Source organism: Phyllobates terribilis, unplaced genomic scaffold (assembly GCF_046119375.1).
Source record: "Phyllobates terribilis strain yellow unplaced genomic scaffold, ASM4611937v1 Scaffold_5__5_contigs__length_657084704, whole genome shotgun sequence".
In the NCBI taxonomy this organism is placed as follows: domain Eukaryota; kingdom Metazoa; phylum Chordata; class Amphibia; order Anura; family Dendrobatidae; genus Phyllobates; species Phyllobates terribilis.
The window spans coordinates 99,067,606-99,094,801 of NW_027362765.1; the positions used below are offsets into that span (position 1 = coordinate 99,067,606).

Consider the following 27,196-nt stretch of genomic DNA (forward strand, 5'->3'; position numbering starts at 1 on the left):
ATAATAGGCTCTGAGCCTTTATATACCTGTGCACAGCAGCAGCCACCTTCAGTCTGCTGCTGGACAGCCAGCAGCAGCAGCAGCAGGAGAGGTATGTAATCAGGAGCCCTCCTGCTAAGGGTAGACAGCTGCTCGTTCCACCCCACCCCCCGCCTTAATTGGTTCTCCTCCCTTCCAACGGTGTTGAGGCGGGTGGGAACAGCAGGGGGTGAAGGTGCTGTGTTTAAAGAGGTGGAGTTATGCAGATCTAAAACGCGTGGATTGCAGCAGCAGCAAGCCGAAAAGTGCAGGCATGTAAGGGATCTAGAGGTTGACAACATGTCTTCTTAACGGGAGTCCAGGAGCTCATCTCCACAAATGGACTTTTCAGGATCCTTGGGTGGCTCCGTAGTTTGAAACCAATTCTGGTTATCGCTTCTCGGCCTTTTGGCTAAGATCAAGTGTAGTATCTGTTCTTATCAGTTTAATATCTGATACGTCCCCTATCTGGGGACCATATATTAAATGGATTTTTAGAACAGGGAGATGGAAAAAGAGCTTGCTCTGTCCACTCCACGCATTGACCTGGTATTGCAGTATCTCCAGGACCGGTGCACCCCTTCTTTAATGCAGTTTCTAAAATCAGAAAGAATTGAATTCAATGTTTTTTGTTCATTTTGCTTGTTTGTCGGATTTGGGGATGGACTCTTTGGCTTTGCTTTTCTTCTCCTCATTGGATTTTTCATGTTCAAAGTTGCAGAAGCCAGATTACAAGCTCATTTTGGTTCAACTTCAGCAACTGTGCATTGCATTGCCATGTAATGTGATGCAATGCTATCTTTCTAGCTCTCCCTTTTTACTTCCTTTTGGATAAACAGACATATTAGGCAAGCATTTTGGAGCTTTCACCTAAATAACTACAGGTGGTGAGATAAGCTGCACAATATAATTGACCTTTCAGTATATTGTTGCACACACACCATCTATTTAGCAAATGCCCTTGTTATCAACAGCAGCCTTTTAAACTCACCTGAGCTAACAGGTATGTGCGCTGGTTACTCTGCTGCGCTTAAAATTTCTTTTTTGGTTTGCTACAATGCCTTTTCTGAAACGTTGTCTCCTTCTGCTGGAACACTGACTTCTTTCATTTAATGCCTGCAGACTATAAAAGAGAACCCAACCCAAAAAGTTTGGTTGATTAGTCTGTGGCATTCTGTTAAACTGTTGCTTATGGCGGTCTCTGTGAGCTTCTCAGCGACATTCAGCCAGCCAGGTATCCTGCCTGCAGTAGATGGAATGTGGCAATGGAACGCTGGCTGCGCGTGTCATAATAGGCTCTGAGCCTTTATATACCTGTGCACAGCAGCAGCCACCTTCAGTCTGCTGCTGGACAGCCAGCAGCAGCAGCAGCAGGAGAGGTATGTAATCAGGAGCCCTCCTGCTAAGGGTAGACAGCTGCTCGTTCCACCCCACCCCCCGCCTTAATTGGTTCTCCTCCCTTCCAACGGTGTTGAGGCGGGTGGGAACAGCAGGGGGTGAAGGTGCTGTGTTTAAAGAGGTGGAGTTATGCAGATCTAAAACGCGTGGATTGCAGCAGCAGCAAGCCGAAAAGTGCAGGCATGTAAGGGATCTAGAGGTTGACAACATGTCTTCTTAACGGGAGTCCAGGAGCTCATCTCCACAAATGGACTTTTCAGGATCCTTGGGTGGCTCCGTAGTTTGAAACCAATTCTGGTTATCGCTTCTCGGCCTTTTGGCTAAGATCAAGTGTAGTATCTGTTCTTATCAGTTTAATATCTGATACGTCCCCTATCTGGGGACCATATAATAAATGGATTTTTAGAACAGGGAGATGGAAAAAGAGCTTGCTCTGTCCACTCCACGCATTGACCTGGTATTGCAGTATCTCCAGGACCGGTGCACCCCTTCTTTAATGCAGTTTCTAAAATCAGAAAGAATTGAATTCAATGTTTTTTGTTCATTTTGCTTGTTTGTCGGATTTGGGGATGGACTCTTTGGCTTTGCTTTTCTTCTCCTCATTGGATTTTTCATGTTCAAAGTTGCAGAAGCCAGATTACAAGCTCATTTTGGTTCAACTTCAGCAACTGTGCATTGCATTGCCATGTAATGTGATGCAATGCTATCTTTCTAGCTCTCCCTTTTTACTTCCTTTTGGATAAACAGACATATTAGGCAAGCATTTTGGAGCTTTCACCTAAATAACTACAGGTGGTGAGATAAGCTGCACAATATAATTGACCTTTCAGTATATTGTTGCACACACACCATCTATTTAGCAAATGCCCTTGTTATCAACAGCAGCCTTTTAAACTCACCTGAGCTAACAGGTATGTGCGCTGGTTACTCTGCTGCGCTTAAAATTTCTTTTTTGGTTTGCTACAATGCCTTTTCTGAAACGTTGTCTCCTTCTGCTGGAACACTGACTTCTTTCATTTAATGCCTGCAGACTATAAAAGAGAACCCAACCCAAAAAGTTTGGTTGATTAGTCTGTGGCATTCTGTTAAACTGTTGCTTATGGCGGTCTCTGTGAGCTTCTCAGCGACATTCAGCCAGCCAGGTATCCTGCCTGCAGTAGATGGAATGTGGCAATGGAACGCTGGCTGCGCGTGTCATAATAGGCTCTGAGCCTTTATATACCTGTGCACAGCAGCAGCCACCTTCAGTCTGCTGCTGGACAGCCAGCAGCAGCAGCAGCAGGAGAGGTATGTAATCAGGAGCCCTCCTGCTAAGGGTAGACAGCTGCTCGTTCCACCCCACCCCCCGCCTTAATTGGTTCTCCTCCCTTCCAACGATGTTGAGGCGGGTGGGAACAGCAGGGGGTGAAGGTGCTGTGTTTAAAGAGGTGGAGTTATGCAGATCTAAAACGCGTGGATTGCAGCAGCAGCAAGCCGAAAAGTGCAGGCATGTAAGGGATCTAGAGGTTGACAACATGTCTTCTTAACGGGAGTCCAGGAGCTCATCTCCACAAATGGACTTTTCAGGATCCTTGGGTGGCTCCGTAGTTTGAAACCAATTCTGGTTATCGCTTCTCGGCCTTTTGGCTAAGATCAAGTGTAGTATCTGTTCTTATCAGTTTAATATCTGATACGTCCCCTATCTGGGGACTATATATTAAATGGATTTTTAGAACAGGGAGATGGAAAAAGAGCTTGCTCTGTCCACTCCACGCATTGAGCTGGTATTGCAGTATCTCCAGGACCGGTGCACCCCTTCTTTAATGCAGTTTCTAAAATCAGAAAGAATTGAATTCAATGTTTTTTGTTCATTTTGCTTGTTTGTCGGATTTGGGGATGGACTCTTTGGCTTTGCTTTTCTTCTCCTCATTGGATTTTTCATGTTCAAAGTTGCAGAAGCCAGATTACAAGCTCATTTTGGTTCAACTTCAGCAACTGTGCATTGCATTGCCATGTAATGTGATGCAATGCTATCTTTCTAGCTCTCCCTTTTTACTTCCTTTTGGATAAACAGACATATTAGGCAAGCATTTTGGAGCTTTCACCTAAATAACTACAGGTGGTGAGATAAGCTGCACAATATAATTGACCTTTCAGTATATTGTTGCACACACACCATCTATTTAGCAAATGCCCTTGTTATCAACAGCAGCCTTTTAAACTCACCTGAGCTAACAGGTATGTGCGCTGGTTACTCTGCTGCGCTTAAAATTTCTTTTTTGGTTTGCTACAATGCCTTTTCTGAAACGTTGTCTCCTTCTGCTGGAACACTGACTTCTTTCATTTAATGCCTGCAGACTATAAAAGAGAACCCAACCCAAAAAGTTTGGTTGATTAGTCTGTGGCATTCTGTTAAACTGTTGCTTATGGCGGTCTCTGTGAGCTTCTCAGCGACATTCAGCCAGCCAGGTATCCTGCCTGCAGTAGATGGAATGTGGCAATGGAACGCTGGCTGCGCGTGTCATAATAGGCTCTGAGCCTTTATATACCTGTGCACAGCAGCAGCCACCTTCAGTCTGCTGCTGGACAGCCAGCAGCAGCAGCAGCAGGAGAGGTATGTAATCAGGAGCCCTCCTGCTAAGGGTAGACAGCTGCTCGTTCCACCCCACCCCCTGCCTTAATTGGTTCTCCTCCCTTCCAACGGTGTTGAGGCGGGTGGGAACAGCAGGGGGTGAAGGTGCTGTGTTTAAAGAGGTGGAGTTATGCAGATCTAAAACGCGTGGATTGCAGCAGCAGCAAGCCGAAAAGTGCAGGCATGTAAGGGATCTAGAGGTTGACAACATGTCTTCTTAACGGGAGTCCAGGAGCTCATCTCCACAAATGGACTTTTCAGGATCCTTGGGTGGCTCCGTAGTTTGAAACCAATTCTGGTTATCGCTTCTCGGCCTTTTGGCTAAGATCAAGTGTAGTATCTGTTCTTATCAGTTTAATATCTGATACGTCCCCTATCTGGGGACCATATATTAAATGGATTTTTAGAACAGGGAGATGGAAAAAGAGCTTGCTCTGTCCACTCCACGCATTGACCTGGTATTGCAGTATCTCCAGGACCGGTGCACCCCTTCTTTAATGCAGTTTCTAAAATCAGAAAGAATTGAATTCAATGTTTTTTGTTCATTTTGCTTGTTTGTCGGATTTGGGGATGGACTCTTTGGCTTTGCTTTTCTTCTCCTCATTGGATTTTTCATGTTCAAAGTTGCAGAAGCCAGATTACAAGCTCATTTTGGTTCAACTTCAGCAACTGTGCATTGCATTGCCATGTAATGTGATGCAATGCTATCTTTCTAGCTCTCCCTTTTTACTTCCTTTTGGATAAACAGACATATTAGGCAAGCATTTTGGAGCTTTCACCTAAATAACTACAGGTGGTGAGATAAGCTGCACAATATAATTGACCTTTCAGTATATTGTTGCACACACACCATCTATTTAGCAAATGCCCTTGTTATCAACAGCAGCCTTTTAAACTCACCTGAGCTAACAGGTATGTGCGCTGGTTACTCTGCTGCGCTTAAAATTTCTTTTTTGGTTTGCTACAATGCCTTTTCTGAAACGTTGTCTCCTTCTGCTGGAACACTGACTTCTTTCATTTAATGCCTGCAGACTATAAAAGAGAACCCAACCCAAAAAGTTTGGTTGATTAGTCTGTGGCATTCTGTTAAACTGTTGCTTATGGCGGTCTCTGTGAGCTTCTCAGCGACATTCAGCCAGCCAGGTATCCTGCCTGCAGTAGATGGAATGTGGCAATGGAACGCTGGCTGCGCGTGTCATAATAGGCTCTGAGCCTTTATATACCTGTGCACAGCAGCAGCCACCTTCAGTCTGCTGCTGGACAGCCAGCAGCAGCAGCAGCAGGAGAGGTATGTAATCAGGAGCCCTCCTGCTAAGGGTAGACAGCTGCTCGTTCCACCCCACCCCCCGCCTTAATTGGTTCTCCTCCCTTCCAACGGTGTTGAGGCGGGTGGGAACAGCAGGGGGTGAAGGTGCTGTGTTTAAAGAGGTGGAGTTATGCAGATCTAAAACGCGTGGATTGCAGCAGCAGCAAGCCGAAAAGTGCAGGCATGTAAGGGATCTAGAGGTTGACAACATGTCTTCTTAACGGGAGTCCAGGAGCTCATCTCCACAAATGGACTTTTCAGGATCCTTGGGTGGCTCCGTAGTTTGAAACCAATTCTGGTTATCGCTTCTCGGCCTTTTGGCTAAGATCAAGTGTAGTATCTGTTCTTATCAGTTTAATATCTGATACGTCCCCTATCTGGGGACCATATATTAAATGGATTTTTAGAACAGGGAGATGGAAAAAGAGCTTGCTCTGTCCACTCCACGCATTGACCTGGTATTGCAGTATCTCCAGGACCGGTGCACCCCTTCTTTAATGCAGTTTCTAAAATCAGAAAGAATTGAATTCAATGTTTTTTGTTCATTTTGCTTGTTTGTCGGATTTGGGGATGGACTCTTTGGCTTTGCTTTTCTTCTCCTCATTGGATTTTTCATGTTCAAAGTTGCAGAAGCCAGATTACAAGCTCATTTTGGTTCAACTTCAGCAACTGTGCATTGCATTGCCATGTAATGTGATGCAATGCTATCTTTCTAGCTCTCCCTTTTTACTTCCTTTTGGATAAACAGACATATTAGGCAAGCATTTTGGAGCTTTCACCTAAATAACTACAGGTGGTGAGATAAGCTGCACAATATAATTGACCTTTCAGTATATTGTTGCACACACACCATCTATTTAGCAAATGCCCTTGTTATCAACAGCAGCCTTTTAAACTCACCTGAGCTAACAGGTATGTGCGCTGGTTACTCTGCTGCGCTTAAAATTTCTTTTTTGGTTTGCTACAATGCCTTTTCTGAAACGTTGTCTCCTTCTGCTGGAACACTGACTTCTTTCATTTAATGCCTGCAGACTATAAAAGAGAACCCAACCCAAAAAGTTTGGTTGATTAGTCTGTGGCATTCTGTTAAACTGTTGCTTATGGCGGTCTCTGTGAGCTTCTCAGCGACATTCAGCCAGCCAGGTATCCTGCCTGCAGTAGATGGAATGTGGCAATGGAACGCTGGCTGCGCGTGTCATAATAGGCTCTGAGCCTTTATATACCTGTGCACAGCAGCAGCCACCTTCAGTCTGCTGCTGGACAGCCAGCAGCAGCAGCAGCAGGAGAGGTATGTAATCAGGAGCCCTCCTGCTAAGGGTAGACAGCTGCTCGTTCCACCCCACCCCCCGCCTTAATTGGTTCTCCTCCCTTCCAACGGTGTTGAGGCGGGTGGGAACAGCAGGGGGTGAAGGTGCTGTGTTTAAAGAGGTGGAGTTATGCAGATCTAAAACGCGTGGATTGCAGCAGCAGCAAGCCGAAAAGTGCAGGCATGTAAGGGATCTAGAGGTTGACAACATGTCTTCTTAACGGGAGTCCAGGAGCTCATCTCCACAAATGGACTTTTCAGGATCCTTGGGTGGCTCCGTAGTTTGAAACCAATTCTGGTTATCGCTTCTCGGCCTTTTGGCTAAGATCAAGTGTAGTATCTGTTCTTATCAGTTTAATATCTGATACGTCCCCTATCTGGGGACCATATATTAAATGGATTTTTAGAACAGGGAGATGGAAAAAGAGCTTGCTCTGTCCACTCCACGCATTGACCTGGTATTGCAGTATCTCCAGGACCGGTGCACCCCTTCTTTAATGCAGTTTCTAAAATCAGAAAGAATTGAATTCAATGTTTTTTGTTCATTTTGCTTGTTTGTCGGATTTGGGGATGGACTCTTTGGCTTTGCTTTTCTTCTCCTCATTGGATTTTTCATGTTCAAAGTTGCAGAAGCCAGATTACAAGCTCATTTTGGTTCAACTTCAGCAACTGTGCATTGCATTGCCATGTAATGTGATGCAATGCTATCTTTCTAGCTCTCCCTTTTTACTTCCTTTTGGATAAACAGACATATTAGGCAAGCATTTTGGAGCTTTCACCTAAATAACTACAGGTGGTGAGATAAGCTGCACAATATAATTGACCTTTCAGTATATTGTTGCACACACACCATCTATTTAGCAAATGCCCTTGTTATCAACAGCAGCCTTTTAAACTCACCTGAGCTAACAGGTATGTGCGCTGGTTACTCTGCTGCGCTTAAAATTTCTTTTTTGGTTTGCTACAATGCCTTTTCTGAAACGTTGTCTCCTTCTGCTGGAACACTGACTTCTTTCATTTAATGCCTGCAGACTATAAAAGAGAACCCAACCCAAAAAGTTTGGTTGATTAGTCTGTGGCATTCTGTTAAACTGTTGCTTATGGCGGTCTCTGTGAGCTTCTCAGCGACATTCAGCCAGCCAGGTATCCTGCCTGCAGTAGATGGAATGTGGCAATGGAACGCTGGCTGCGCGTGTCATAATAGGCTCTGAGCCTTTATATACCTGTGCACAGCAGCAGCCACCTTCAGTCTGCTGCTGGACAGCCAGCAGCAGCAGCAGCAGGAGAGGTATGTAATCAGGAGCCCTCCTGCTAAGGGTAGACAGCTGCTCGTTCCACCCCACCCCCCGCCTTAATTGGTTCTCCTCCCTTCCAACGGTGTTGAGGCGGGTGGGAACAGCAGGGGGTGAAGGTGCTGTGTTTAAAGAGGTGGAGTTATGCAGATCTAAAACGCGTGGATTGCAGCAGCAGCAAGCCGAAAAGTGCAGGCATGTAAGGGATCTAGAGGTTGACAACATGTCTTCTTAACGGGAGTCCAGGAGCTCATCTCCACAAATGGACTTTTCAGGATCCTTGGGTGGCTCCGTAGTTTGAAACCAATTCTGGTTATCGCTTCTCGGCCTTTTGGCTGCGATCGTATGACTGTACCTTGATTGGTGCGAGTCTCCTGGAGGAATCCGGACCCTTTTGTGGAGGATTTTCTGCTTTTTCCTGTGGTATTCCATACCGACAGAATCCAAGATGTCTTTTGTGAAGAACACCATCCGTTTGTCCGTGGATCCATCTGACCAGAACAAGAACAACGTGGTTTTCATTGTCCAAGACATCGTTGAAGGCAAAGCTGGAGCAAGACGTTCTGAGATCTTCAGTGTCAACGAATTTTCACGTCAAGGTAATTATGACGTTACCTTTATGGACCAGGATGTTTGCCTTAATGTCTTTGAATGGCTCCGTGGTCACTCTAGTGACCCCTGCTTGGAAGGAGTTAGATGGGAACCTTTGTTTGGTCTGCAAGAAAAGGAGGTGACTGTGACTGTCTATAACCCTTTTACAGACCCTGAGCTGCTGGAGTGCTTCCTCTCTCGCTACTGTGAATATGTGCGGAAGGGAGTGAAGCAAGTCAATTGTCTAGGAATCTTTAACTGTCAGTATAAATTCCGTGTGAAATTGAAAAGGGATCCTGACAGTGTGGGGGGCTTTAGACACCCTCCATCAAATTTTTCCGTTGCAGGCTATAGAGGTTTCCTCTTTTACCCAGGCCAGCCCATGTTTTGCCGTAGATGCTTTTCTTTCGGACATACCATGGTAACATGCCTTAAAGGGCAGTGTTGCCGAAATTGCAGAAAGGAGGGGCATATGGCCAACCAGTGTCCAGAGGCCAAGTCCTGTGATGTCTGTGGGAGTAGTGATCACATGTATAAGGACTGTCCTATGAGTGCACCTAGACGTTCTGATAAAGAACAGAAGGAGGAAGAGCTGGAGAGGAGGCAGATGGCAAGCGCACTGAAAGTGCTGGAAAGATTGGAGAGGGAGGAGAGAGAGGGAAGGAGGCGGGAAACTGGTAGAGCCTCTCCCTCTACGGCGCCAGAGGAGGTGTCCCTGAGACCATGTTCTTCTTCTGCTGAAGAAATGAGGAAGAAGCGGAGGGAAGAAAAGGAGTTCTGGAGGGAAGTGGCAAAGGTGGAGAAAAAGGCAGTGTCTGCGAGAATATCTAGGAAAGTGGTGGAAGCAGAGCTGCCTGAGATGATGACTTTTGGAGAGGCAATGGACGCAACAGGATGTGAAGTGCAAATCTCGGAACCCGACAGTCCTGAACACCCTTCGGGTCCTGAAAACATTGAAGATTTTTCTTCGGAGGATGATAGGGGTGCAAAGAAGAGTCGTAGGGAGGATGGTGGGGGCAGTGATGATGCAGATTTTAGTGAGCCTCAGAGGAAGATCAGAACTGCCAGAATGAGGAGTGTGGCTGGTGAAGCCAGCGGGTCGGAAACCAGCTGTTCTGTTCTGATGGCGGAGGAGGATAGTGGTGGTGCTGGATAGTGTCACCATATAATATTGTAAATGTTTTTTCTTTTTATCCTCTTGTGAGCTTTGGTTTAGGCCAAAGGCTATTTCTTTGTGTAATTGGTGAAGGAGTAGAAGTATTATGGGATTTACCATAGTGTCCCAAAACGTAAGAGTGTTTAAAAGTAAAGTAAGAAGAGCTGCTATTTTTGAGTTTTTAGCTATGCAAAATGCATCTATTTTTTGTTTACAAGAATGTGGGGTAGTGGATGGTGTGAAAGGGGATGAATGGTCTTATGGAGCGTCTGTGTGGTCGGGGAGTGCATGTAATAAGAATGATGGTGTGGGTATTTTGGTTAAAGGAAGGGAGGTTGTTTTGAGTGATTATTTGGTTATTGAGGTGGGGAGATGTATCCTTGCTAATTTTGTATACAAGAATGTAAAGTTTTGTGTTATTAATGTTTATGCGCCAGTTGAAAAAAATGAGCGCAAAAATTTATTTGAAAAAATTAAGCTTTTTGTTCCAGGAAGAATACCTGTGGTAATTGTGGGTGATATGAACTGTGATGTGGGGAGAGTGAATGTGGATGTGTCTGGGAAAGCATTATTGGAGTTAGTGAATGATTTTGGGTTGTGTGATATGCAGCGCGTGTGTAACATGAATCCTTTGTTGAACACTTTCTTTTCTGAGAGTGGTAGGGTACAATCCAGATTGGATTATTGTTTTATTTCTAAAAATATGGTTTCTGTTAATTATAGGCAGGAAAACGTTCTTTTTTCAGATCATGTGTGTATGTTGTGTGAGTTGGATATAAAAGTTGATGGAGTGTTTGGGAGAGGATTGTGGAAGTTAAATGTTAAACTGTTAGAGAATGAAGATGTGAGAAAGGAGTATGAAAGGCGGTATGAAGAATGGTGTAAGCATAAAAATGAGTTTGGGAATGTTTGTGAGTGGTGGGACTGGGTGAAGAAACAAACAAAAATGTTCTTTAAAAATTTAGGATACAAGTATGCAGCAATTAAAAGAGAGAGTTTTGTTAAACTGAACGCGCGGTTGAGCGTTTTGTATAAGTTAAGGGAAGGAGGAGTTGAGGTGGAGGAGGATATTTTAGAGGTAAAAAAGGAGATTAGTGAGTTTTTGTTGGAGAGAGGGAGAAGCATAGTGTTTAGGGCAAAGATTGATAAGATGGAGCAGGATGAGAAATGTTCTCGGTTTTTCTTTAAAAAAGTTTTTGGAAAGAAACAGAGTATGAGCGTGGTGTATGGAGCAGATGGAAGTGAGGTGAGTGGAGAGGATATGTGTGAAGAGGTGGCTAAGTTTTATGAGGATCTGTATGCAGTGAAACAGAGGGATGAATGTTTGGAGAATGATGTTTTGAGTGTGTTAGAGAGTAAGTTGAGTGAAGCAGAAAGAGAGAGAGTGATGGGTGAGGTGACTGGTGATGAGGTATGGAAGGTTATGTGTAGTATGGCTTTGAATAAGACGCCGGGGGAGGATGGCCTCCCAGTAGAATTTTATCGTGTGATGTGGGGTGTGATTGGTAAGGACTTTGTGGATGTATGTAAGTATATGTGGGGAAACATGGAGGTGACTGAGAGTATGCGTGCAGGTATGGTTGTGTTAATTCCTAAGAAAGGGGATTTGAAAAGTCTGAGGAATTGGAGGCCAATAACGTTACTTAATTGTGATTATAAAATCTATGCAAAACTTATGGCTAATAGGATGCGTGATGTGATAGAGAGTGTGATTGGGGATGAGCAGTGTTGTGCGGTACCTGGGAGGCGGATTCATGAGTGTGTGTGTATGTTAAGAGATTGTCTATGGGATTGCATGGGTCGTAAGAAGAGTGTATTTTTGTTAAGTTTGGATTTTGAAAAGGCTTATGATAGGTTGTCGCATGGTTTTTTGTTCAGAGTGTTGTTAAAAATGGGTTTTCCGGCTGATTTTGTTGGGCGAGTGAGAAGTTTGTATGCGGGTGTTTATAGCTGTGTTTTAATGAATGGGTATGTGGGTAGGAAAGTGAATGTGTTTTCGGGTGTGCGACAGGGGTGTCCTTTGTCCCCTGTAGCATTTATTTGTGCAATTGAGCCATTGTTGTGTATGCTGAGGAAAGATAAGGTAATTCGTGGTGTGCAAGTGCCGGGAGGTGGAGGAAAAGAATGGAAGGTGAGTGGTTATATGGATGACGTGTGTGTATTATGTGATTCTGAATGTTCGGTGAGGCGGGTGAAGTTGTTAGTGTCTATTTTTTGTGGTGCATCTTCGTTTAAAGTGAATTGGGAAAAGAGTGAGTGTAAGGGTTTTGGAGGCGGAAGTTTAAGTAGGGATGTAGGTGTGAATGTAGTGAATGGACCTATTAAAGTTTTGGGTGTGAAGTTTTCAGAGAGTTTGGATGGGAAAGAAAGTTGGGATGATGCGAAAGGAAAAGTTGAGCAGAAGTTGAATTTTTGGAAATTGAGGAGTTTATCCTTTTTTGGGAAGATTTTAATTGTTAAGAGTGTGGTGTTGCCAATATTTTTATATATTGCGGTAGTATTTCCACCAGGATATATGTGTATGAGAAGCTTGAATAGAATTTTATTTGTTTTTTTGTGGAACTCGAAAATGGAGAGAGCTAGGAGAGAAATTTTGGTTAAAAGAGTGGAAAAAGGTGGTTTGGGTTTTCCGAATTTGGACGTGTTTTTTGGTGTGAATATCGTTGTGTTTGTTTTGAAAGTGATTAGGGCGGATGGAAAGTTTTCATCTATGTGTAGGTATTTATTTGGAGCGTATTTGTTTCGTTTAAAGTGGCAAGAAAGGGATTTGCGATGTCCGATTGCTTTTGAGGTGCCTGTATGGTATGTGTGGGTTTATAAGTTTTTGGTGAGGTATGAACTGTGTGATGCAGATGTGAGATTGCTGGAGAATAAGAAGGCTGTGTATAGGATGATTGAATGTAGAGAGGTAGAATGTGGAATAAATATGGTTAGGGGTGGTGATGTGCAGAAGGTTTGGAAGAAAGTGTGGATGAGTGGTATGACCAACAAACAGAGTGAAGTTGTGTGGCAGTCTTTACATGGAGTATTACCTGTGAGAGAGTTTCAGAGGAATAGAGGTTTGGTGAGGAGTGAAATGTGTCCAAGAAATGGCTGTGGTGGAAGGGAAAGTGTGTTGCATGTTTTTTGGAATTGCCAGTATGCTAGAGATGTGATTGGGAGAATGGGGCCTTTGTGTAAAGAATTGTGTGGTGTGAATTTGTTGTCTTTTGAGTTGTTTATGTTTGGTTTGGGAATATGTGATGGGACGAAGGAAAGAGTCTTGTGGTTGATGCTTGCATGTATAAAGGAAGTGTTATGGGATGTGAGGAATGTGTATGTGTTTAAAAGGAAGGAAATTGCTGTAAAGGATAGTGTGAAGGTGATTTTGGGGAAGATGTATGTGTGTTTCCTATGGGACAAAAAGAGGAGAGGGGAAGTGGATGCGGAGGGAATATGGAAAGTTAAAAAGTGGAGATATATTGTTAGTACCTCTTGATTTTTGTTATTGTTATTTTGAAATATGAAATAAATATTTCCGATGATGATGGGGACAGTAAATTGCGTATTGGATTTGACGCAGCTGTTTTGATGGAATTTTCCTTTGTCTGGTTTCCATAGACTGTGGAATTTCCTCGTCTGAGGAGAAAAAAAAAAAAAAAAAAATAAATCTGTTCTTATCAGTTTAATATCTGATACGTCCCCTATCTGGGGACCATATATTAAATGGATTTTTAGAACAGGGAGATGGAAAAAGAGCTTGCTCTGTCCACTCCACGCATTGACCTGGTATTGCAGTATCTCCAGGACCGGTGCACCCCTTCTTTAATGCAGTTTCTAAAATCAGAAAGAATTGAATTCAATGTTTTTTGTTCATTTTGCTTGTTTGTCGGATTTGGGGATGGACTCTTTGGCTTTGCTTTTCTTCTCCTCATTGGATTTTTCATGTTCAAAGTTGCAGAAGCCAGATTACAAGCTCATTTTGGTTCAACTTCAGCAACTGTGCATTGCATTGCCATGTAATGTGATGCAATGCTATCTTTCTAGCTCTCCCTTTTTACTTCCTTTTGGATAAACAGACATATTAGGCAAGCATTTTGGAGCTTTCACCTAAATAACTACAGGTGGTGAGATAAGCTGCACAATATAATTGACCTTTCAGTATATTGTTACACACACACCATCTATTTAGCAAATGCCCTTGTTATCAACAGCAGCCTTTTAAACTCACCTGAGCTAACAGGTATGTGCGCTGGTTACTCTGCTGCGCTTAAAATTTCTTTTTTGGTTTGCTACAATGCCTTTTCTGAAACGTCTCCTTCTGCTGGAACACTGACTTCTTTCATTTAATGCCTGCAGACTATAAAAGAGAACCCAACCCAAAAAGTTTGGTTGATTAGTCTGTGGCATTCTGTTAAACTGTTGCTTATGGCGGTCTCTGTGAGCTTCTCAGCGACATTCAGCCAGCCAGGTATCCTGCCTGCAGTAGATGGAATGTGGCAATGGAACGCTGGCTGCGCGTGTCATAATAGGCTCTGAGCCTTTATATACCTGTGCACAGCAGCAGCCACCTTCAGTCTGCTGCTGGACAGCCAGCAGCAGCAGCAGCAGGAGAGGTATGTAATCAGGAGCCCTCCTGCTAAGGGTAGACAGCTGCTCGTTCCACCCCACCCCCCGCCTTAATTGGTTCTCCTCCCTTCCAACGGTGTTGAGGCGGGTGGGAACAGCAGGGGGTGAAGGTGCTGTGTTTAAAGAGGTGGAGTTATGCAGATCTAAAACGCGTGGATTGCAGCAGCAGCAAGCCGAAAAGTGCAGGCATGTAAGGGATCTAGAGGTTGACAACATGTCTTCTTAACGGGAGTCAAGGAGCTCATCTCCACAAATGGACTTTTCAGGATCCTTGGGTGGCTCCGTAGTTTGAAACCAATTCTGGTTATCGCTTCTCGGCCTTTTGGCTAAGATCAAGTGTAGTATCTGTTCTTATCAGTTTAATATCTGATACGTCCCCTATCTGGGGACCATATATTAAATGGATTTTTAGAACAGGGAGATGGAAAAAGAGCTTGCTCTGTCCACTCCACGCATTGACCTGGTATTGCAGTATCTCCAGGACCGGTGCACCCCTTCTTTAATGCAGTTTCTAAAATCAGAAAGAATTGAATTCAATGTTTTTTGTTCATTTTGCTTGTTTGTCGGATTTGGGGATGGACTCTTTGGCTTTGCTTTTCTTCTCCTCATTGGATTTTTCATGTTCAAAGTTGCAGAAGCCAGATTACAAGCTCATTTTGGTTCAACTTCAGCAACTGTGCATTGCATTGCCATGTAATGTGATGCAATGCTATCTTTCTAGCTCTCCCTTTTTACTTCCTTTTGGATAAACAGACATATTAGGCAAGCATTTTGGAGCTTTCACCTAAATAACTACAGGTGGTGAGATAAGCTGCACAATATAATTGACCTTTCAGTATATTGTTGCACACACACCATCTATTTAGCAAATGCCCTTGTTATCAACAGCAGCCTTTTAAACTCACCTGAGCTAACAGGTATGTGCGCTGGTTACTCTGCTGCGCTTAAAATTTCTTTTTTGGTTTGCTACAATGCCTTTTCTGAAACGTTGTCTCCTTCTGCTGGAACACTGACTTCTTTCATTTAATGCCTGCAGACTATAAAAGAGAACCCAACCCAAAAAGTTTGGTTGATTAGTCTGTGGCATTCTGTTAAACTGTTGCTTATGGCGGTCTCTGTGAGCTTCTCAGCGACATTCAGCCAGCCAGGTATCCTGCCTGCAGTAGATGGAATGTGGCAATGGAACGCTGGCTGCGCGTGTCATAATAGGCTCTGAGCCTTTATATACCTGTGCACAGCAGCAGCCCCCTTCAATCTGCTGCTGGACAGCCAGCAGCAGCAGCAGCAGGAGAGGTATGTAATCAGGAGCCCTCCTGCTAAGGGTAGACAGCTGCTCGTTCCACCCCACCCCCCGCCTTAATTGGTTCTCCTCCCTTCCAACGGTGTTGAGGCGGGTGGGAACAGCAGGGGGTGAAGGTGCTGTGTTTAAAGAGGTGGAGTTATGCAGATCTAAAACGCGTGGATTGCAGCAGCAGCAAGCCGAAAAGTGCAGGCATGTAAGGGATCTAGAGGTTGACAACATGTCTTCTTAACGGGAGTCCAGGAGCTCATCTCCACAAATGGACTTTTCAGGATCCTTGGGTGGCTCCGTAGTTTGAAACCAATTCTGGTTATCGCTTCTCGGCCTTTTGGCTAAGATCAAGTGTAGTATCTGTTCTTATCAGTTTAATATCTGATACGTCCCCTATCTGGGGACCATATATTAAATGGATTTTTAGAACAGGGAGATGGAAAAAGAGCTTGCTCTGTCCACTCCACGCATTGACCTGGTATTGCAGTATCTCCAGGACCGGTGCACCCCTTCTTTAATGCAGTTTCTAAAATCAGAAAGAATTGAATTCAATGTTTTTTGTTCATTTTGCTTGTTTGTCGGATTTGGGGATGGACTCTTTGGCTTTGCTTTTCTTCTCCTCATTGGATTTTTCATGTTCAAAGTTGCAGAAGCCAGATTACAAGCTCATTTTGGTTCAACTTCAGCAACTGTGCATTGCATTGCCATGTAATGTGATGCAATGCTATCTTTCTAGCTCTCGCTTTTTACTTCCTTTTGGATAAACAGACATATTAGGCAAGCATTTTGGAGCTTTCACCTAAATAACTACAGGTGGTGAGATAAGCTGCACAATATAATTGACCTTTCAGTATATTGTTGCACACACACCATCTATTTAGCAAATGCCCTTGTTATCAACAGCAGCCTTTTAAACTCACCTGAGCTAACAGGTATGTGCGCTGGTTACTCTGCTGCGCTTAAAATTTCTTTTTTGGTTTGCTACAATGCCTTTTCTGAAACGTTGTCTCCTTCTGCTGGAACACTGACTTCTTTCATTTAATGCCTGCAGACTATAAAAGAGAACCCAACCCAAAAAGTTTGGTTGATTAGTCTGTGGCATTCTGTTAAACTGTTGCTTATGGCGGTCTCTGTGAGCTTCTCAGCGACATTCAGCCAGCCAGGTATCCTGCCTGCAGTAGATGGAATGTGGCAATGGAACGCTGGCTGCGCGTGTCATAATAGGCTCTGAGCCTTTATATACCTGTGCACAGCAGCAGCCACCTTCAGTCTGCTGCTGGACAGCCAGCAGCAGCAGCAGCAGGAGAGGTATGTAATCAGGAGCCCTCCTGCTAAGGGTAGACAGCTGCTCGTTCCACCCCACCCCCCGCCTTAATTGGTTCTCCTCCCTTCCAACGGTGTTGAGGCGGGTGGGAACAGCAGGGGGTGAAGGTGCTGTGTTTAAAGAGGTGGAGTTATGCAGATCTAAAACGCGTGGATTGCAGCAGCAGCAAGCCGAAAAGTGCAGGCATGTAAGGGATCTAGAGGTTGACAACATGTCTTCTTAACGGGAGTCCAGGAGCTCATCTCCACAAATGGACTTTTCAGGATCCTTGGGTGGCTCCGTAGTTTGAAACCAATTCTGGTTATCGCTTCTCGGCCTTTTGGCTAAGATCAAGTGTAGTATCTGTTCTTATCAGTTTAATATCTGATACGTCCCCTATCTGGGGACCATATATTAAATGGATTTTTAGAACAGGGAGATGGAAAAAGAGCTTGCTCTGTCCACTCCATGCATTGACCTGGTATTGCAGTATCTCCAGGACCGGTGCACCCCTTCTTTAATGCAGTTTCTAAAATCAGAAAGAATTGAATTCAATGTTTTTTGTTCATTTTGCTTGTTTGTCGGATTTGGGGATGGACTCTTTGGCTTTGCTTTTCTTCTCCTCATTGGATTTTTCATGTTCAAAGTTGCAGAAGCCAGATTACAAGCTCATTTTGGTTCAACTTCAGCAACTGTGCATTGCATTGCCATGTAATGTGATGCAATGCTATCTTTCTAGCTCTCCCTTTTTACTTCCTTTTGGATAAACAGACATATTAGGCAAGCATTTTGGAGCTTTCACCTAAATAACTACAGGTGGTGAGATAAGCTGCACAATATAATTGACCTTTCAGTATATTGTTGCACACACACCATCTATTTAGCAAATGCCCTTGTTATCAACAGCAGCCTTTTAAACTCACCTGAGCTAACAGGTATGTGCGCTGGTTACTCTGCTGCGCTTAAAATTTCTTTTTTGGTTTGCTACAATGCCTTTTCTGAAACGTTGTCTCCATCTGCTGGAACACTGACTTCTTTCATTTAATGCCTGCAGACTATAAAAGAGAACCCAACCCAAAAAGTTTGGTTGATTAGTCTGTGGCATTCTGTTAAACTGTTGCTTATGGCGGTCTCTGTGAGCTTCTCAGCGACATTCAGCCAGCCAGGTATCCTGCCTGCAGTAGATGGAATGTGGCAATGGAACGCTGGCTGCGCGTGTCATAATAGGCTCTGAGCCTTTATATACCTGTGCACAGCAGCAGCCACCTTCAGTCTGCTGCTGGACAGCCAGCAGCAGCAGCAGCAGGAGAGGTATGTAATCAGGAGCCCTGCTGCTAAGGGTAGACAGCTGCTCGTTCCACCCCACCCCCGCCTTAATTGGTTCTCCTCCCTTCCAACGGTGTTGAGGCGGGTGGGAACAGCAGGGGGTGAAGGTGCTGTGTTTAAAGAGGTGGAGTTATGCAGATCTAAAACGCGTGGATTGCAGCAGCAGCAAGCCGAAAAGTGCAGGCATGTAAGGGATCTAGAGGTTGACAACATGTCTTCTTAACGGGAGTCCAGGAGCTCATCTCCACAAATGGACTTTTCAGGATCCTTGGGTGGCTCCGTAGTTTGAAACCAATTCTGGTTATCGCTTCTCGGCCTTTTGGCTAAGATCAAGTGTAGTATCTGTTCTTATCAGTTTAATATCTGATACGTCCCCTATCTGGGGACCATATATTAAATGGATTTTTAGAACAAGGAGATGGAAAAAGAGCTTGCTCTGTCCACTCCACGCATTGACCTGGTATTGCAGTATCTCCAGGACCGGTGCACCCCTTCTTTAATGCAGTTTCTAAAATCAGAAAGAATTGAATTCAATGTTTTTTCTTCATTTTGCTTGTTTGTCGGATTTTGGGATGGACTCTTTGGCTTTGCTTTTCTTCTCCTCATTGGATTTTTCATGTTCAAAGTTGCAGAAGCCAGATTACAAGCTCATTTTGGTTCAACTTCAGCAACTGTGCATTGCATTGCCATGTAATGTGATGCAATGCTATCTTTCTAGCTCTCCCTTTTTACTTCCTTTTGGATAAACAGACATATTAGGCAAGCATTTTGGAGCTTTCACCTAAATAACTACAGGTGGTGAGATAAGCTGCACAATATAATTGACCTTTCAGTATATTGTTGCACACACACCATCTATTTAGCAAATGCCCTTGTTATCAACAGCAGCCTTTTAAACTCACCTGAGCTAACAGGTATGTGCGCTGGTTACTCTGCTGCGCTTAAAATTTCTTTTTTGGTTTGCTACAATGCCTTTTCTGAAATGTTGTCTCCTTCTGCTGGAACACTGACTTCTTTCATTTAATGCCTGCAGACTATAAAAGAGAACCCAACCCAAAAAGATTGGTTGATTAGTCTGTGGCATTCTGTTAAACTGTTGCTTATGGCGGTCTCTGTGAGCTTCTCAGTGACATTCAGCCAGCCAGGTATCCTGCCTGCAGTAGATGGAATGTGGCAATGGAACGCTGGCTGCGCGTGTCATAATAGGCTATGAGCCTTTATATACCTGTGCACAGCAGCAGCCACCTTCAGTCTGCTGCTGGACAGCCAGCAGCAGCAGCAGCAGGAGAGGTATGTAATCAGGAGCCCTCCTGCTAAGGGTAGACAGCTGCTCGTTCCACCCCACCCCCCGCCTTAATTGGTTCTCCTCCCTTCCAACGGTGTTGAGGCGGGTGGGAACAGCAGGGGGTGAAGGTGCTGTGTTTAAAGAGGTGGAGTTATGCAGATCTAAAACGCGTGGATTGCAGCAGCAGCAAGCCGAAAAGTGCAGGCATGTAAGGGATCTAGAGGTTGACAACATGTCTTCTTAACGGGAGTCCAGGAGCTCATCTCCACAAATGGACTTTTCAGGATCCTTGGGTGGCTCCGTAGTTTGAAACCAATTCTGGTTATCGCTTCTCGGCCTTTTGGCTAAGATCAAGTGTAGTATCTGTTCTTATCAGTTTAATATCTGATACGTCCCCTATCTGGGGACCATATATTAAATGGATTTTTAGAACAGGGAGATGGAAAAAGAGCTTGCTCTGTCCACTCCACGCATTGACCTGGTATTGCAGTATCTCCAGGACCGCTGCACCCCTTCTTTAATGCAGTTTCTAAAATCAGAAAGAATTGAATTCAATGTTTTTTGTTCATTTTGCTTGTTTGTCGGATTTGGGGATGGACTCTTTGGCTTTGCTTTTCTTCTCCTCATTGGATTTTTCATGTTCAAAGTTGCAGAAGCCAGATTACAAGCTCATTTTGGTTCAACTTCAGCAACTGTGCATTGCATTGCCATGTAATGTGATGCAATGCTATCTTTCTAGCTCTCCCTTTTTACTTCCTTTTGGATAAACAGACATATTAGGCAAGCATTTTGGAGCTTTCACCTAAATAACTACAGGTGGTGAGATAAGCTGCACAATATAATTGACCTTTCAGTATATTGTTGCACACACACCATCTATTTAGCAAATGCCCTTGTTATCAACAGCAGCCTTTTAAACTCACCTGAGCTAACAGGTATGTGCGCTGGTTACTCTGCTGCGCTTAAAATTTCTTTTTTGGTTTGCTACAATGCCTTTTCTGAAACGTTGTCTCCTTCTGCTGGAACACTGACTTCTTTCATTTAATGCCTGCAGACTATAAAAGAGAACCCAACCCAAAAAGTTTGGTTGATTAGTCTGTGGCATTCTGTTAAACTGTTGCTTATGGCGGTCTCTGTGAGCTTCTCAGCGACATTCAGCCAGCCAGGTATCCTGCCTGCAGTAGATGGAATGTGGCAATGGAACGCTGGCTGCGCGTGTCATAATAGGCTCTGAGCCTTTATATACCTGTGCACAGCAGCAGCCACCTTCAGTCTGCTGCTGGACAGCCAGCAGCAGCAGCAGCAGGAGAGGTATGTAATCAGGAGCCCTCCTGCTAAGGGTAGACAGCTGCTCGTTCCACCCCACCCCCCGCCTTAATTGGTTCTCCTCCCTTCCAACGGTGTTGAGGCGGGTGGGAACAGCAGGGGGTGAAGGTGCTGTGTTTAAAGAGGTGGAGTTATGCAGATCTAAAACGCGTGGATTGCAGCAGCAGCAAGCCGAAAAGTGCAGGCATGTAAGGGATCTAGAGGTTGACAACATGTCTTCTTAACGGGAGTCCAGGAGCTCATCTCCACAAATGGACTTTTCAGGATCCTTGGGTGGCTCCGTAGTTTGAAACCAATTCTGGTTATCGCTTCTCGGCCTTTTGGCTAAGATCAAGTGTAGTATCTTTTGAAAAGGCGGTTTTGGATGTTGGCCGCCCTAGTAGATTGATACATTATGCACACTGGGGTTTAGGCGCTTGTTAGTACGCCAGGTGGCTAATATAGTCATCTGGTGGAAAGCATGGCCCCCCAGGATCGACGCCATTGGGCCGGGGAAGATCGAAAGCCCGAAGTGTGAAGTGCCCCAGGAGTGGTGACCCTGGGGTGCCTTAACTCACTGGGATTGGGAACCCCACTTGAGTTTATGGCACATTTGCACAAGCACTTCAAATTTTCTTTCTTCGCACACACCCTTATTCCGGGCCTTCTGGCCTTAGGATGGGGAATTTTTCAATTCCCGGTCGAAGGTCCGGGCAGTATTATACTGTGAAACCTTCACTATTTATTTAATTTCTTTGTCACTGTGTGTCCACTTATTCACGTGTGTCACGTCCTACTAGGATTTTGTCGGGATGCGGTTCCCTTACGGGTTCCTCTCTTGGCAGGTCTAGGGGGGGAGTGTGTGGCCATCAGGTTCCGCTCCCCCCTGAACCCCCCTGGCTCTCCTCTTTCGGGAGGAGAGCGTTGTTGGCTCCCCTCTTCCGGGAGGGGAGCACAGTCTTTGGCTCCCAGTGCCTTGCTCGGGTGAGAACTCGGGCAGGTGCTGGGGGTAAGATTGGGTCGCCTCTGGCTTCGGCTGGAGGTGGCTTTTTGTCCCTGTTCCTCGCTGTGGCCTTTTGGCTCGGAGGGACGGGGAATGGTTTGGGGGACCCTTCTCCTTTTGGAGAGGGTTTCAAGAAGACCAGCATCCTAGTGCACATTTTTGTGGCACTTGTCACTTTTTTAAGCGCACTCGGGTTTTGTACACGAATTCGGGCTTTCGATAAAAAAAAAAAAAAAATCTGTTCTTATCAGTTTAATATCTGATACGTCCCCTATCTGGGGACCATATATTAAATGGATTTTTAGAACAGGGAGATGGAAAAAGAGCTTGCTCTGTCCACTCCACGCATTGACCTGGTATTGCAGTATCTCCAGGACCGGTGCACCCCTTCTTTAATGCAGTTTCTAAAATCAGAAAGAATTGAATTCAATGTTTTTTGTTCATTTTGCTTGTTTGTCGGATTTGGGGATGGACTCTTTGGCTTTGCTTTTCTTCTCCTCATTGGATTTTTCATGTTCAAAGTTGCAGAAGCCAGATTACAAGCTCATTTTGGTTCAACTTCAGCAACTGTGCATTGCATTGCCATGTAATGTGATGCAATGCTATCTTTCTAGCTCTCCCTTTTTACTTCCTTTTGGATAAACAGACATATTAGGCAAGCATTTTGGAGCTTTCACCTAAATAACTACAGGTGGTGAGATAAGCTGCACAATATAATTGACCTTTCAGTATATTGTTGCACACACACCATCTATTTAGCAAATGCCCTTGTTATCAACAGCAGCCTTTTAAACTCACCTGAGCTAACAGGTATGTGCGCTGGTTACTCTGCTGCGCTTAAAATTTCTTTTTTGGTTTGCTACAATGCCTTTTCTGAAACGTTGTCTCCTTCTGCTGGAACACTGACTTCTTTCATTTAATGCCTGCAGACTATAAAAGAGAACCCAACCCAAAAAGTTTGGTTGATTAGTCTGTGGCATTCTGTTAAACTGTTGCTTATGGCGGTCTCTGTGAGCTTCTCAGCGACATTCAGCCAGCCAGGTATCCTGCCTGCAGTAGATGGAATGTGGCAATGGAACGCTGGCTGCGCGTGTCATAATAGGCTCTGAGCCTTTATATACCTGTGCACAGCAGCAGCCACCTTCAGTCTGCTGCTGGACAGCCAGCAGCAGCAGCAGGAGAGGTATGTAATCAGGAGCCCTCCTGCTAAGGGTAGACAGCTGCTCGTTCCACCCCACCCCCCGCCTTAATTGGTTCTCCTCCCTTCCAACGGTGTTGAGGCGGGTGGGAACAGCAGGGGGTGAAGGTGCTGTGTTTAAAGAGGTAGAGTTATGCAGATCTAAAACGCGTGGATTGCAGCAGCAGCAAGCCGAAAAGTGCAGGCATGTAAGGGATCTAGAGGTTGACAACATGTCTTCTTAACGGGAGTCCAGGAGCTCATCTCCACAAATGGACTTTTCAGGATCCTTGGGTGGCTCCGTAGTTTGAAACCAATTCTGGTTATCGCTTCTCGGCCTTTTGGCTAAGATCAAGTGTAGTATCTGTTCTTATCAGTTTAATATCTGATACGTCCCCTATCTGGGGACCATATATTAAATGGATTTTTAGAACAGGGAGATGGAAAAAGAGCTTGCTCTGTCCACTCCACGCATTGACCTGGTATTGCAGTATCTCCAGGACCGGTGCACCCCTTCTTTAATGCAGTTTCTAAAATCAGAAAGAATTGAATTCAATGTTTTTTGTTCATTTTGCTTGTTTGTCGGATTTGGGGATGGACTCTTTGGCTTTGCTTTTCTTCTCCTCATTGGATTTTTCATGTTCAAAGTTGCAGAAGCCAGATTACAAGCTCATTTTGGTTCAACTTCAGCAACTGTGCATTGCATTGCCATGTAATGTGATGCAATGCTATCTTTCTAGCTCTCCCTTTTTACTTCCTTTTGGATAAACAGACATATTAGGCAAGCATTTTGGAGCTTTCACCTAAATAACTACAGGTGGTGAGATAAGCTGCACAATATAATTGACCTTTCAGTATATTGTTGCACACACACCATCTATTTAGCAAATGCCCTTGTTATCAACAGCAGCCTTTTAAACTCACCTGAGCTAACAGGTATGTGCGCTGGTTACTCTGCTGCGCTTAAAATTTCTTTTTTGGTTTGCTACAATGCCTTTTCTGAAACGTTGTCTCCTTCTGCTGGAACACTGACTTCTTTCATTTAATGCCTGCAGACTATAAAAGAGAACCCAACCCAAAAAGTTTGGTTGATTAGTCTGTGGCATTCTGTTAAACTGTTGCTTATGGCGGTCTCTGTGAGCTTCTCAGCGACATTCAGCCAGCCAGGTATCCTGCCTGCAGTAGATGGAATGTGGCAATGGAACGCTGGCTGCGCGTGTCATAATAGGCTCTGAGCCTTTATATACCTGTGCACAGCAGCAGCCCCCTTCAATCTGCTGCTGGACAGCCAGCAGCAGCAGCAGCAGGAGAGGTATGTAATCAGGAGCCCTCCTGCTAAGGGTAGACAGCTGCTCGTTCCACCCCACCCCCCGCCTTAATTGGTTCTCCTCCCTTCCAACGGTGTTGAGGCGGGTGGGAACAGCAGGGGGTGAAGGTGCTGTGTTTAAAGAGGTGGAGTTATGCAGATCTAAAACGCGTGGATTGCAGCAGCAGCAAGCCGAAAAGTGCAGGCATGTAAGGGATCTAGAGGTTGACAACATGTCTTCTTAACGGGAGTCCAGGAGCTCATCTCCACAAATGGACTTTTCAGGATCCTTGGGTGGCTCCGTAGTTTGAAACCAATTCTGGTTATCGCTTCTCGGCCTTTTGGCTAAGATCAAGTGTAGTATCTGTTCTTATCAGTTTAATATCTGATACGTCCCCTATCTGGGGACCATATATTAAATGGATTTTTAGAACAGGGAGATGGAAAAAGAGCTTGCTCTGTCCACTCCACGCATTGACCTGGTATTGCAGTATCTCCAGGACCGGTGCACCCCTTCTTTAATGCAGTTTCTAAAATCAGAAAGAATTGAATTCAATGTTTTTTGTTCATTTTGCTTGTTTGTCGGATTTGGGGATGGACTCTTTGGCTTTGCTTTTCTTCTCCTCATTGGATTTTTCATGTTCAAAGTTGCAGAAGCCAGATTACAAGCTCATTTTGGTTCAACTTCAGCAACTGTGCATTGCATTGCCATGTAATGTGATGCAATGCTATCTTTCTAGCTCTCGCTTTTTACTTCCTTTTGGATAAACAGACATATTAGGCAAGCATTTTGGAGCTTTCACCTAAATAACTACAGGTGGTGAGATAAGCTGCACAATATAATTGACCTTTCAGTATATTGTTGCACACACACCATCTATTTAGCAAATGCCCTTGTTATCAACAGCAGCCTTTTAAACTCACCTGAGCTAACAGGTATGTGCGCTGGTTACTCTGCTGCGCTTAAAATTTCTTTTTTGGTTTGCTACAATGCCTTTTCTGAAACGTTGTCTCCTTCTGCTGGAACACTGACTTCTTTCATTTAATGCCTGCAGACTATAAAAGAGAACCCAACCCAAAAAGTTTGGTTGATTAGTCTGTGGCATTCTGTTAAACTGTTGCTTATGGCGGTCTCTGTGAGCTTCTCAGCGACATTCAGCCAGCCAGGTATCCTGCCTGCAGTAGATGGAATGTGGCAATGGAACGCTGGCTGCGCGTGTCATAATAGGCTCTGAGCCTTTATATACCTGTGCACAGCAGCAGCCACCTTCAGTCTGCTGCTGGACAGCCAGCAGCAGCAGCAGCAGGAGAGGTATGTAATCAGGAGCCCTCCTGCTAAGGGTAGACAGCTGCTCGTTCCACCCCACCCCCCGCCTTAATTGGTTCTCCTCCCTTCCAACGGTGTTGAGGCGGGTGGGAACAGCAGGGGGTGAAGGTGCTGTGTTTAAAGAGGTGGAGTTATGCAGATCTAAAACGCGTGGATTGCAGCAGCAGCAAGCCGAAAAGTGCAGGCATGTAAGGGATCTAGAGGTTGACAACATGTCTTCTTAACGGGAGTCCAGGAGCTCATCTCCACAAATGGACTTTTCAGGATCCTTGGGTGGCTCCGTAGTTTGAAACCAATTCTGGTTATCGCTTCTCGGCCTTTTGGCTAAGATCAAGTGTAGTATCTGTTCTTATCAGTTTAATATCTGATACGTCCCCTATCTGGGGACCATATATTAAATGGATTTTTAGAACAGGGAGATGGAAAAAGAGCTTGCTCTGTCCACTCCATGCATTGACCTGGTATTGCAGTATCTCCAGGACCGGTGCACCCCTTCTTTAATGCAGTTTCTAAAATCAGAAAGAATTGAATTCAATGTTTTTTGTTCATTTTGCTTGTTTGTCGGATTTGGGGATGGACTCTTTGGCTTTGCTTTTCTTCTCCTCATTGGATTTTTCATGTTCAAAGTTGCAGAAGCCAGATTACAAGCTCATTTTGGTTCAACTTCAGCAACTGTGCATTGCATTGCCATGTAATGTGATGCAATGCTATCTTTCTAGCTCTCCCTTTTTACTTCCTTTTGGATAAACAGACATATTAGGCAAGCATTTTGGAGCTTTCACCTAAATAACTACAGGTGGTGAGATAAGCTGCACAATATAATTGACCTTTCAGTATATTGTTGCACACACACCATCTATTTAGCAAATGCCCTTGTTATCAACAGCAGCCTTTTAAACTCACCTGAGCTAACAGGTATGTGCGCTGGTTACTCTGCTGCGCTTAAAATTTCTTTTTTGGTTTGCTACAATGCCTTTTCTGAAACGTTGTCTCCATCTGCTGGAACACTGACTTCTTTCATTTAATGCCTGCAGACTATAAAAGAGAACCCAACCCAAAAAGTTTGGTTGATTAGTCTGTGGCATTCTGTTAAACTGTTGCTTATGGCGGTCTCTGTGAGCTTCTCAGCGACATTCAGCCAGCCAGGTATCCTGCCTGCAGTAGATGGAATGTGGCAATGGAACGCTGGCTGCGCGTGTCATAATAGGCTCTGAGCCTTTATATACCTGTGCACAGCAGCAGCCACCTTCAGTCTGCTGCTGGACAGCCAGCAGCAGCAGCAGCAGGAGAGGTATGTAATCAGGAGCCCTGCTGCTAAGGGTAGACAGCTGCTCGTTCCACCCCACCCCCGCCTTAATTGGTTCTCCTCCCTTCCAACGGTGTTGAGGCGGGTGGGAACAGCAGGGGGTGAAGGTGCTGTGTTTAAAGAGGTGGAGTTATGCAGATCTAAAACGCGTGGATTGCAGCAGCAGCAAGCCGAAAAGTGCAGGCATGTAAGGGATCTAGAGGTTGACAACATGTCTTCTTAACGGGAGTCCAGGAGCTCATCTCCACAAATGGACTTTTCAGGATCCTTGGGTGGCTCCG

General features: G+C 44.7%; 16 non-coding genes and 1 pseudogene across 16 annotated transcripts; all 17 read left to right on the plus strand.

Annotated features, from left to right (window-relative positions):
• Positions 1–410: 410 nt before the first annotated feature.
• Positions 411–601, plus strand: LOC141274141 (U2 spliceosomal RNA). The gene has a single exon (XR_012322431.1). It is a non-coding gene; the product is annotated as a U2 spliceosomal RNA (small nuclear RNA).
• Positions 602–1,716: 1,115 nt separating this feature from the next.
• Positions 1,717–1,907, plus strand: LOC141149673 (U2 spliceosomal RNA). Its single transcript, XR_012245964.1, has one exon. It is a non-coding gene; the product is annotated as a U2 spliceosomal RNA (small nuclear RNA).
• Positions 1,908–3,022: 1,115 nt separating this feature from the next.
• Positions 3,023–3,213, plus strand: LOC141149832 (U2 spliceosomal RNA). The gene has a single exon (XR_012246116.1). It is a non-coding gene; the product is annotated as a U2 spliceosomal RNA (small nuclear RNA).
• Positions 3,214–4,328: 1,115 nt separating this feature from the next.
• Positions 4,329–4,519, plus strand: LOC141274142 (U2 spliceosomal RNA). The gene has a single exon (XR_012322432.1). It is a non-coding gene; the product is annotated as a U2 spliceosomal RNA (small nuclear RNA).
• A 1,115-nt stretch (positions 4,520–5,634) lies between these two features.
• On the plus strand, positions 5,635–5,825 carry LOC141274143 (U2 spliceosomal RNA). Its single transcript, XR_012322433.1, has one exon. It is a non-coding gene; the product is annotated as a U2 spliceosomal RNA (small nuclear RNA).
• A 1,115-nt stretch (positions 5,826–6,940) lies between these two features.
• On the plus strand, positions 6,941–7,131 carry LOC141274145 (U2 spliceosomal RNA). The gene has a single exon (XR_012322435.1). It is a non-coding gene; the product is annotated as a U2 spliceosomal RNA (small nuclear RNA).
• Positions 7,132–13,286: 6,155 nt separating this feature from the next.
• Positions 13,287–13,480, plus strand: LOC141150666 (U2 spliceosomal RNA). The gene has a single exon (XR_012246805.1). It is a non-coding gene; the product is annotated as a U2 spliceosomal RNA (small nuclear RNA).
• A 1,112-nt stretch (positions 13,481–14,592) lies between these two features.
• Positions 14,593–14,783, plus strand: LOC141274146 (U2 spliceosomal RNA). The gene has a single exon (XR_012322436.1). It is a non-coding gene; the product is annotated as a U2 spliceosomal RNA (small nuclear RNA).
• Positions 14,784–15,898: 1,115 nt separating this feature from the next.
• LOC141274147 (U2 spliceosomal RNA) lies at positions 15,899–16,089 on the plus strand. Its single transcript, XR_012322437.1, has one exon. It is a non-coding gene; the product is annotated as a U2 spliceosomal RNA (small nuclear RNA).
• Positions 16,090–17,204: 1,115 nt separating this feature from the next.
• Positions 17,205–17,395, plus strand: LOC141149455 (U2 spliceosomal RNA). The gene has a single exon (XR_012245751.1). It is a non-coding gene; the product is annotated as a U2 spliceosomal RNA (small nuclear RNA).
• Positions 17,396–18,509: 1,114 nt separating this feature from the next.
• Positions 18,510–18,700, plus strand: LOC141274297 (U2 spliceosomal RNA). Its single transcript, XR_012322578.1, has one exon. It is a non-coding gene; the product is annotated as a U2 spliceosomal RNA (small nuclear RNA).
• A 1,115-nt stretch (positions 18,701–19,815) lies between these two features.
• Positions 19,816–20,006, plus strand: LOC141149909 (U2 spliceosomal RNA). The gene has a single exon (XR_012246188.1). It is a non-coding gene; the product is annotated as a U2 spliceosomal RNA (small nuclear RNA).
• Positions 20,007–21,121: 1,115 nt separating this feature from the next.
• Positions 21,122–21,213, plus strand: LOC141151159 (U2 spliceosomal RNA; annotated as a pseudogene).
• Positions 21,214–22,006: 793 nt separating this feature from the next.
• On the plus strand, positions 22,007–22,189 carry LOC141150621 (U2 spliceosomal RNA). The gene has a single exon (XR_012246771.1). It is a non-coding gene; the product is annotated as a U2 spliceosomal RNA (small nuclear RNA).
• A 1,112-nt stretch (positions 22,190–23,301) lies between these two features.
• Positions 23,302–23,492, plus strand: LOC141274148 (U2 spliceosomal RNA). Its single transcript, XR_012322438.1, has one exon. It is a non-coding gene; the product is annotated as a U2 spliceosomal RNA (small nuclear RNA).
• A 1,115-nt stretch (positions 23,493–24,607) lies between these two features.
• Positions 24,608–24,798, plus strand: LOC141274149 (U2 spliceosomal RNA). The gene has a single exon (XR_012322439.1). It is a non-coding gene; the product is annotated as a U2 spliceosomal RNA (small nuclear RNA).
• Positions 24,799–25,913: 1,115 nt separating this feature from the next.
• Positions 25,914–26,104, plus strand: LOC141149456 (U2 spliceosomal RNA). Its single transcript, XR_012245752.1, has one exon. It is a non-coding gene; the product is annotated as a U2 spliceosomal RNA (small nuclear RNA).
• Positions 26,105–27,196: the final 1,092 nt, after the last annotated feature.